Source organism: Oryctolagus cuniculus, chromosome 11 (assembly GCF_051225735.1).
Source record: "Oryctolagus cuniculus isolate XC-2025 breed Fujian yellow rabbit chromosome 11, ASM5122573v1, whole genome shotgun sequence".
In the NCBI taxonomy this organism is placed as follows: domain Eukaryota; kingdom Metazoa; phylum Chordata; class Mammalia; order Lagomorpha; family Leporidae; genus Oryctolagus; species Oryctolagus cuniculus.
Genome location: NC_142877.1, coordinates 17,642,768 through 17,652,944, shown reverse-complemented (window position 1 = coordinate 17,652,944; position 10,177 = coordinate 17,642,768). Strand labels below are relative to the sequence as shown.

At 55.4% G+C, this 10,177-nt stretch overlaps 1 long non-coding RNA gene across 2 annotated transcripts; it reads right to left on the bottom strand.

The window, feature by feature from the left end:
* Window positions 1-3,051: 3,051 nt before the first annotated feature.
* On the bottom strand, window positions 3,052-7,602 carry LOC149123360 (uncharacterized). Of its 2 annotated transcripts, none has more exons than XR_016215828.1 (3): window positions 7,289-7,569; window positions 6,444-6,500; window positions 3,052-3,104 (listed from the first exon to the last, which is right to left on the bottom strand). It is a non-coding gene; the product is annotated as an uncharacterized LOC149123360 (long non-coding RNA). The 2 variants fall into 2 exon arrangements; XR_016215827.1 differs by having other exon boundaries at window positions 3,080-3,104; window positions 6,444-6,548; window positions 7,289-7,602.
* Between the last annotated feature and the right edge of the window lie 2,575 nt (window positions 7,603-10,177).

Sequence of the window (10,177 nt, the reverse complement as noted above, 5' to 3'; positions counted from 1 at the left end):
TGTGAAATGAATTCCTGGAACCCACGAGGCCTTTACCACCAGCCTCATTCAGCCTGGCCTTGCTAACTCCCCAACCGGCAAAACCTTTGGAATCCTGGCTCTGTCTCATCCACACTGCCTTGCAGCTGATAGGTGTGCAGGCGGCACAAAACCACCCCCAGGGTGACTGATAGGACAGTCAACACAAGAATACTGGAACCCACATCTGCCTCTGCCCCTGCCATCTCCCAGCCACAGCGGGCACACACCTGACCCAAGCCAGCTGATGTCTTCCTCCCTGGCTTTGGACTGAAGCAGAGGTGGGAGGGGATCCAGCTCCAAGGGGTGGATTTATTCATCCCCCAGGGCCGCTGGAACAAATAACCACAAGCCTGCGGCTTGACACAACGGAAGTTGTTTCTTCCTCTGCTTCCCCTGTGACTCCAGAGGCTAAAAGGCCAGGACGAAGGCATCAGCACGGCCAGCTCCCTCCCAGGGCTCCAGGGAAGAATCCTTGCTTGCCTTTTCCTGCTTCCAGTGGCTCCTGGTGATCCTTGGCACTTGGTAGTTTGTAGCTGTGTCACGGTGGTCTCTGCCTTTGTCTCCTTGTGGCCCCTTTCTGTGTCCTGAGCTCTTCTTAAAAGGACACTAGTCATTGGGTTTAGGACCCAACCTAACCTCATCTGAAATAATTACATTGGCCAAGAGCCTGCTCTAACAGTCACATTCTGAGGTTCCAGAATTTGGGGGGGAGGGGCACTATTCCCTCCACTACAGAAGCCTTTTTGGGGTAATGAGGGGACAGACCATGGCATGTTGTGGCCGTAGCTCCGTGGGAGTTGTGGAAACTGAGGAGGGTGGGGCTGGGGAGTGGGGCACAGACGGGGCTATATGGGGCCCAGGGAGAAGTGTGGCGGGGAGCCATTTGGCAATAAGCTACGGCTTCCCCTGCCTGCTTCCCATCACCCACTTGAGCTGGCATGAATGCTGTGGTCCCAGCAACCAGTGAAGCCGAAGTAGCCTTTCACGCTCCCCACAAACAGGGCGAATGTGCTATTATATTCTCATACCTTCAACAGAGATGGTAGGAGCCATTTCTCAGGGGCCAGAAACACGGTATCAGTACAGTGATCTTGTAACCGCCAGCTTTCTGCTTTCCAGAAAGTGAGGCAGCCCAGGGGGAAATAAACAGAGCCCAGCTCCTTGGCCCTAGGCTGGGCTCTGACTGCCTGGCAGGGCTGCCCCCACTGGCCCTGGGAGAAAACTCCCGCACCCCAGAAGCTGTGAGCTTTTCCCAAGGGGCCCCTCTCCTTCCCTTCCCCAGCCCCAGACGTGGGAGGAGGTGAAGGGAAACCTCCGGGAAGGACAGCCCCCTGCCCAGGTGGCTGACATCAAACACCATGCTCCCGCTTTAATTGGAGTAGTTTTGGGAGCCAGGGCCTGGGCCCCATCCCGGCGAGGGTGGAAGACGTCAGTACAGAGGGATGCTCAGGGTCTTGGCTGGATGCAGCTGGAGGCTGGGGTCTCTCCCATAGATGAGGCCACTTTGCATCTGCCAGACAGGAAACCTAAGGAGGCCAGAGGCAGGGGAGGGAGACAGACAGGCACATTCTCCCAGAGTGACACCGGACTTCCTCCACCTGCCTGGAGACGGGCTGAGGGGTCTCACACAGCACAGTTTCTGTGCACACGGACACACACAGCCCAGCCTTGACACCACTATCCCCCTAAACACACACACACACACACACACACAGGCACTCTCCTTGCACTGCCTGGCCTCTCAGGAAGAACAGAGGATGCCGTCAGGTTGACAAGATCATCCTGGACGGGCACAGTCTTGCATGTCAAGGCCATCAGTGGCGCAGTGAGGGGGACGTGACTGGCATCTGCTGGACACTAGAGCCTCCCTCCTTCCTCTGGGCACTTTCTGGGGGCAGAAACAAAGTGCTGATTCCCTGGGGGCAGAGAAGATATAAGAATGGTTCCCAGGAAGCCGTGAGTCGGCTTGCCTTGGGGTCAGTTAACACATGGACCTGATGCTTCCCTGCCCACAGGCCTGGGGGACTTCTCTCTGCTTCTGCGCCCTCCTCGGAATGCCCTTGCCAATCCCCTTCCACCTCGCCCAGGATGTTTCTCTCCCTTCTGAAAGCCCAGCGTGAGGGATTGCTGAGAGCCACACCAAGTGTTACGGAATGCAGTCCCCCTAAAAGAGACAGAAATAGAAAGCACTGAAGCCGCAGAATTCCTGGCACAAGCCCTGCCTGCTGCAGATGAGCCCCTGGCTGCTCCAAGCAGCACGGTCCTAACACCACCCGGCAGTGGCAGAGCCCCAGAGTGCAGCCTTCTGCCTCCAATCAGCCCCCTGCCCCTGCCCACTTCCGAGCGTGCACAGCCAGGCACCCTGCACATGGGACCCCCTTTGGTGGTTCTGCGCAGCAAAGCTCTGTCTTACCTCACTTTCTGCAGTCAGCATTTTGATTACACCTGCACCATTAGAAAAGGTTACTGTCGAATCCACGTGAGCTTGTGTGGCAGAGGTTTGCCACGGCCTCTCTGAGCTGGGCAGAAGCTTGTCCAGGAGCCCCGGGATGAGTGGGTAGACGTGCAGCCCCCAAGCGAGGACCTAAGGGAGAGCCCAGAAATCATAGAAACTGGACTCTGCGCAGCCCGGATGAGTTCCCATCAAGTGAGAGTGGCTTCGAAGCAACTTAAAAAATGTGCAGTGCTGATGGGTTTGCAGCATGGACACATGCAAACCAGATGCAACCATTATGCAAATTACATGCAAAATACATGCTATAGGCCTCCCAGCTATTGCAAATGCCAAATGTGGCTCCTGGGGACTCTGGGTTTTTAGCTGAGCCCTGTTGTGTGGTAGAGAGTTGGTGCTGGACTCACCAGTCCCTTACAGTGAACAGGAATGATGGCGCTTTGAGGAAGTTCACCCACAGCGGGAGGAGGAACCAGGTAGGGAGTTAGCTGGGCCTGGATTTGGATTGTGCCTCTTCCATTGTCAAGTGCATGACCTCCCTGGAGTGAATTCCCCCTTCTGAGCCTCTGTATTCCCACCTGTAAAGTGGATGTTACAAGAAATGGATGTGAACACTGGCTACAGCTCCCATCTGCATGGCCAGGCACATAACAGACACTCAGTGAGGCCAGCAAGGCTCAGCAGAGGGTCCCTTCCCCGGGAGCTGGATGCCCGGGCTCCTTCCCAGTCACAGCAATGGCAGCTGTGTCCTTCAGGCTGTAGGCAGTACGTGCTGCCACGGGCTGGGGAAGTGTTGGTGTTGGGCGAGCCAAGAATCCAATACTGTCATCCCCTCGGAAATCTCTCAGATGGCCCACTCAGCAGGAGGGTGCGGTGGGGACTGTCGGTGCCCTGCCTGCCCAGACCCCTTCACCTGGCCAGGGCACCCACCCAGCGCCCTGCTGTAGGCGTAATGACTGTTAACACTCACAGCTGCTGCTCCTCCTGCAAATCGCCCTTGGCCGACAGCCACGCTCCCTGGGAAGTTTTGAACCTCCCACGCCACAGCCAACGACTGGCTGATCCAGGACATGAAAGGCCGCTGTCTTGTCTCAACGGAGACAGCTCAGCAGTGCAAAAGCCCTTCGGATCAGGCCCCAGCCAGACCTACCTGGGACCTATTCGTGTTGTTCTCCACTCTCCTCCTGCCCTCCCCACGCCCCCCAACAAACCGCCTGTCCCTGGACCCCTGTCTCAGGCCTGGTTTCTGAGCTCCCCCACCCAAGCCCACAAGCAGAGAACAGTGAACATAATCCTCGACGAGGGTGGCCAGGGACCATGCGGTGGCCAGCTCAGAGAGAAAGATGACTGTGTGGGCCTGGGAGTAGGAGTCAGGGTGTTTCACAAAACAGATCGCCCTAGAGTTTACCATGTGGGGAGAACACCCTGGTGGTGGGTGAGGCCTGGACAGAGCCCGCAGGCAGGAGAGAGCCTGCTGTGGTTGGGGGTCCCCTGTGGAGCTCTGGATGGTGCAAGGGGGCCTGGCAAGAGGGCCCCAAACACACCAGCGAAGAGTCTGGCCTTTACAGTTGTGTGATGATGCTCAGAGAGCCTCCGGGAGCAACATGGAGCAGCGTGGGTATTGAGCTATCAGCAGGGTGGTTGACAAGGGTGCGTGGCACAGCTGGCCTGGTTCCAGTGGGGGCTGGGGCTGCTCCCCACTGGCGGGACCGGCATCTGGGTCTGTGTAGGACTTGGGTAGGGAGAGGCTGGGAGAGGCTACAGAGCTGCCCGGGCACTGGGTGGGGGATGGGGTGCAAGGCTGTCCTCTAACTCTTCTATTCATAGGCACCCAAGTAAAAACCACACAGGATTACCCGCTGGTGATGGGCATATGATGGGCGGGGCAAAAAAGGCCAAAACAGGAGGGGACAGGCAGGGCAGGTCGTTGCCATGGAGAACTCACGCTTGGACAGGCAGAACCTGACCTTCCCGACACTGTCCCTATCTCAGACCTGCTCTGCTGCAATTCTCTAATTTGCTGGGACAACTGCTGGGCACCCGCTGGGTGTGGGAAGCCCAGATGGGCTGGCCCCTGGCTCAAAGCACCCCAAGAATGGGCTGGGAAGTGGATGAGAGCTGGGAGAAGGCTCAAGGGGAGATCAGCAAGGGGCCTCCAGAGGGAGGAGGGGGTAGAGGGTCCCTGGTGGGGAAGGGGCAGGATGGGGAGCAGAGGCAGAGTTAGGGAGGGCTGAGTGCAGGCTGAGCACCCGGGAGGCACTCGGTCTTCAGCCCCCGAGAGTCCACGGCGTCCACTGCCCACACAGCCCTGCCCTAACCTGCTCCTGCATGGAGCTCCCCTGCAGACTGGCTGTCCTGGATGCAGGTCCAGCCCTTGCACAAGTTTAGAGCTGTGACCATGAGGAGCTGCTGGGACCCAAGCAAGAGCTTGGAGATGGGTGACGGTAGTGTTTTGGAGGCAGAGCTGCCAGGTTTCAAGAGCCGGACAGGTCAGGGCCAAGGTCGCTTACGGGCCCCTATGCCAGCCAGGCCTCAGGTCTGTTTCACGCTTAGGGCTGGATGACAGATTTGGCACCTGTTCAAAAGGGCTTCCTGCCAGGGTCCGACCACCTTGACCTCCCACCCCCAGAAGTCCAGCCTTCTCTTTTAACCCTGGTCCTACGCCCCTGCTCTTGCCACCTGCCTGTATAACTTCTGGGGTTGCTCCCAGGTTGTGTCTCTGCAGAGGGCCTCCACATTCCTGGTGATGCTGACATTGGCCAGCAGCCCTAGTCCCCTTGGGAAAGAGTGGACAGGAGGCTCCCACGGTGGGACTTTATCCCTCCCCTGCCCAGGGGTGGGGAAGCTGTGTGTGATTGGAGCATCTTCCTCCCTGGTTGTGTGGCATTCCTGCCTGTGTCACCCCTCCCACCCCAGCCAGTCTCCTCTAACTCATACCTCCAGCCACTTCGTCCTCCTCCCCAGCTCTGGTCTCATGAAGCAGTCCCCGGGCAGGTGTGGAGAGGGGTCAGAGCTGGGAGCCGTGCCAGTTGGATGGCCGTACAGATGCCTAAGCTGCAGGCTGGGACCGCCCACATTGGTGAGGGTGAAGGGAGCAGAGAGGGTCTGGAGATGAGGAGCAGCACTGACAGGCCCTGGGACTTGGGAGGGGTTCCAGGTGGTCCCTTTGGCTGAGGTGAGGAAAGAGGGGCAGCCTAGGGCTGGAGGGAACATACACTGAGTTTGAGGAGTCTGTGGATCCCCTGGAGATAGTTAATGGCCACAGGCAGCAGGAAGCACCCAGAGTTAATTGGGGTGTCCCATCTGTCTGCTGCCCCTTCCAAGCTTGAGCAGGGGCGAGGTGTGCTTGGCGTGGGTCCCTGTGGCCCACGACACACACTATCCCACTGCTGTCAGCAAAGTGGCTGACCGATGGTCCTGGTGATGTCGCTGCTCCCAGAGGTAGGAGGGGTCTATCGGGCAGAGTGGACAGCTTCCCCGGAGACCATTCTTCCCTTTTCCTCTGGCCCAGCGCCTCCCAGGCAGCTGCCCTACCCCGACCGCCTTTCCACTTTGGCTTCCTAGTGTGTCCCCTGGCCCCTGCCTTGCTCTCCCCAGCCCCTCTCCTTCCTCTATCTGGGCCTCCATCCCGAGGGCCCTCCCTCTCTCTTCCCCTAAACCACTTTCTTCTTTCTCATAATCAGAGCTTTGATGACCCAGTGTATCGAGGGCCCAAGTTGTCTGCTTCCCTGCTCAGGGTTCTGCCTCGGACCCTTGGCTGCCAGACAAGGTGGCATTCCTGGGAGTGGGGGAAGAAGTCAATGCCCAACCCTGGCCAGGACGCCCCCTCCACAGAAGAATGGGCTGAATGATGCCTAATGCAGGGGGCAGCTAAAGACCAAAAAGAAGAAAAAAAGTTTTCGTTTTCTAAGTGGGATGTTAAAAAGCTGCCCCAACCCATTCCCCTGGAATTGGAGAGAAGTTAACTCACCGGCAACAGTCCAGGCGATGGGAACGGAGGTCTCCAACGGCATTTGGTGCAAGAAGGCTGGGGACGTTGAGGTTGAAATCAGTGATGGAAATCAGAAAGATGTGGCTGGGGGAAGGAGGGGAGAGGATGTTGGGGGAGAAAGAGAGAAGGGGGAGAGAAAGCCAAGGCAAGGGGGGTTACAGCATCTAAGTTTCCAGGAGACTCAGGCGACAGGTGGTAACCTGGGTTTCAGTGGTGCCCTCTCTCTGGGCCAAGCTGGGCTGGATCTGGGTGCAGGGGCTCTAGGAGCTGGTGACTGAGGAGGCAGGAGGCAGATAAATGGGAGTGAGTGAGGTCCAGAGAAAGGCTGGCACTGAGCAGTTTCTAGGCAGAGGGAGAAGAGCCAGGGAGCATGAAGCAAGACCCCTAAGGAGACAGGACCCAGGCCCAAGGCGGGAGGAATGGGAGTAGGAGGAGGGCCTCGAAGCAGAGTGCCTGCAGGTGCTACGGTGGCTGAGGGGGTGACAGGAAGCAGAAATAGCCTCTGCCAATCCTCGCTGTTCCTTGCTAGAGAAGCAAGGTTTGCTCTTGAGAGTCAGGGAAGAAATGGAGGGATATTTAGATGGAGCAAAGCACAAGTGAGGAAGCAAGGAGAGGCTGGGCCACAGCCAGGCCCCAGTGCCTGCAGCCCTTGGCAGCTTGTGGGTGGTGGGAGGAGCAAAGGCCCAGGGCCTATCTAGGGCTGTAAGGGTGGCTCTGGGAAGGGAGGGAGAACCTGGTGGGACTAAAGAATGGTATTCCCTGACCAGGTTCCCAGGGAAAACACACTTAGAGTCAATGGACACAAGATAGCACTTTCAAGTTACCGGAAGACTGGTAGGCAAAACGGGACTCTGCTCTTTGGTGGCTGCTACGGTTTGCGTGTGGTTTTATCTGGTTGCCGATGTGGTGGTGTTGGGAGGCAGGGTCTTTAAGAGGAATTCTTTGGGCCTGTGTTGTGGCACAGCAGGTTAAGCCCACTTGAGACACCTGCATCCCATATCGGAGGGCTGATTTGAGTCCTGGCTACTCAGCTTCCAATCCAGCTCCTTGCTAATGTACCTGGGAAGGAAGGCTGCAGCTGAAGGCTCAAATACTTGGACCCCTGCCACCCACGTGGAAGACCCAGGTGGAGTTCCTGATCCCTGGCTCCTGGTTTTGGTTTGGCCCAGCTGAAGCTGGGGAGTGACCCAGTGGGTGGAAGATCTACTTCTCTCCCTCTGTAACTCTGCCTTTTAAATAAATAAGTCTTTAGGGAAAAATAAAAGAAAACAAAACAACACAGGAGGGCTTCCTGTCTTTCTCATGAGTCTGGATCAGTTCTTGCAAAAAGTAGGTTGCAATAAAGGGGGTCACCTCTTGTCTCCTCCTCTGCTGCACGCATGCCCACTTGCCTGCTTTTCCACTGAGCATGGAGAGGCACACAGAACCTCACCAGAAGCCAAGTAGATGCAAGTACCATGCTCTTGGGCTTCCAGAACTGTGAGCCAAAACAAACCTCTTTCCTTTCTATAAATGACCTAGTCTTAGATGTTCTGTTATAGCAACAGAAAATGAACTGGTACAGTGGCAGTGCAAAAATAATAATCACACATTTTCACTGAGAAAGCAGGAAAATATGAATGTTTGGGAATAACTTAGCTGATGCTGGAATTTCTATGTGCTTCCTCCACCTGGCGGGTGTCCACCTGCCCACCTGCCTGGCTTGTGTGTCACTGTGCTTGCAAATGTTTCCTACTCCTTACTTTTTTGATGTCTTTTTAAAATATTTATTTATTTGAAAGTTAGAGTTACATAGAGAAGGAGAAGCAGAGAGAAAGAGAGGTCTTCCATCTGCTGGTTCTCTCTCCAATTGGCCACAATGGCAGGAGCTTCGCCAATTTGAAGCCAGGAGCTTCTTTTGAGTCTCCCACACAGGTGCAGGGACCAAAGTACTTGGGCCGTCTTCTACTGCTTTCCCAGGCCATAGCAGAGAACTGGATCAGAAGTGGAGCAGCTGGGACTCAAACTGGCATTCATGAATGGGATGCTGGCCTGCAGGCAGAGGCCTAGCCTACTACACCACGGTGCTGGCCCCCAGTAGTCGGGACACAAACCAGTGCCCATATGGGATGCCGGCACTACAGGCCGTGGCTTTATTCATCACGCCACAGAGCTGGCCCCAACTGTTGGATGTCTTGACCAAGGTTGTCTGTGGCTCTTCTCTCAGAAACCATGATTAGTTAAGAACAGTTTATTGGTGTTTTCTACCAAGAACTCACCGAGGGACTTAAGTGATGATAGTTTTCCAAAATCATTAACACTTGGCACCAAAGAGAGGCAGCGGCTGCGAGTGAAGGATGACATTCTAAGCCAGGTGTCCCTTATAAAGTCAAGGTAAAGGCTGGTTGATCTTGCCCATTAAAAAGAAAAAAACCACAAAAGTTCTGTGTAAAGCATAGATTTTTTTTCAAATAGGACTTCTTATCTGTCACTATTAAAGTCTAAGTGGTTTTTTTTTTGGTTTTTTTTTTTTTTTTTTTTTTTTTTTTTTTTTTTTTAGATTTTATTTATGGGGCTGGCGCTGTGGCACAGTGGGTTAAAGCCCTGGCCTTAAGCGCTGGCATCCCATATGGGCGCCGGTTTGAGTCCTGGCTGCTCCTCTTCCAATCCAGCTCTCTGCTATGGCCTAGGAAAGCAGTAGAAGATGGCCCAAGTCCTTGGGCTCCTGCACCCATGTGGGAGCCCCGGAAGAAGCTCCTGGCTTCTGGCTTTGGATCGGCGCAGCTCTGGCCATTGCAGCTATCTGGGGAGTGAACCAGTGGATGGAGGACCTCTCTCTCCGTCTCTACCTCTCTCTGTAACTATGTCTTTCAAATAAATAAAATAAATCTTTTAAAAATGTATTTATTTATTTGAGAAGTTGATTTAGACAGAAGGAGAGACAGAGAAAAAGGTCTTTCATCTGCTGGTTCACTCCCCAGATGGCCACAACAGCCGTAGCTGGCCCGATCTGAAGTCAGGAGCTGCACCCATGTGGGTGCAGGGGCCAAGCAGGTGGGCCATAGCAGAGAGCTGGATGGGAAGAAGAGCAGCCAGGACTCGAACCGGCGCCCACATGGATGCTGGCACGGCAGGTGGAGGCTTGGCCTCCTATGCTACAGCTCCGGCCCCTAAAGTCCAAGTTTTAAACAGATTCTTGGACTGCTGATTCATATCCCCAGCTCGTTAGACTTCAGCACCTGTCTCATCCCTAGTGACTTTTCCAGAACTACTGCCTTCACCACAAAGCTCAGGAGTTTTCCCAACTCAAACCTGGCATTTTTACTTTTTTTTTTTTTTTTTTTTTTTTGACAGGCAGAGTTAGACAGTGAGAGAGAGAGACAGAGAGAAATGTCTTCCTTCCGGTGGTTCACCCCCCAAATGGCTGCTGCGGCCGGCACACTGCGCAGATCCAAAGCCAGGAGCCAGGTGCTTCCTCCTGGTCTCCCATGCGGGTGCAGGACCCAAGCACTTGGGCCATCCTCCACTGCACTCCCTGGACACAGCAGAGAGCTGGCCTGGAAGAGGGGCAACCGGGACAGAATCCGGCGCCCCAAGTGGGACTAGAACCCGGTGTGCTGGCGCCGCAGGCGGAGGATTAGCCTAGCAAGCCGCGGCGCCGGCAGCATTTTTACTTTTCTAACACAGATCTCATGGAGAGGATTAATAGACTGGCAAGCCTTTTCTATGTCTTT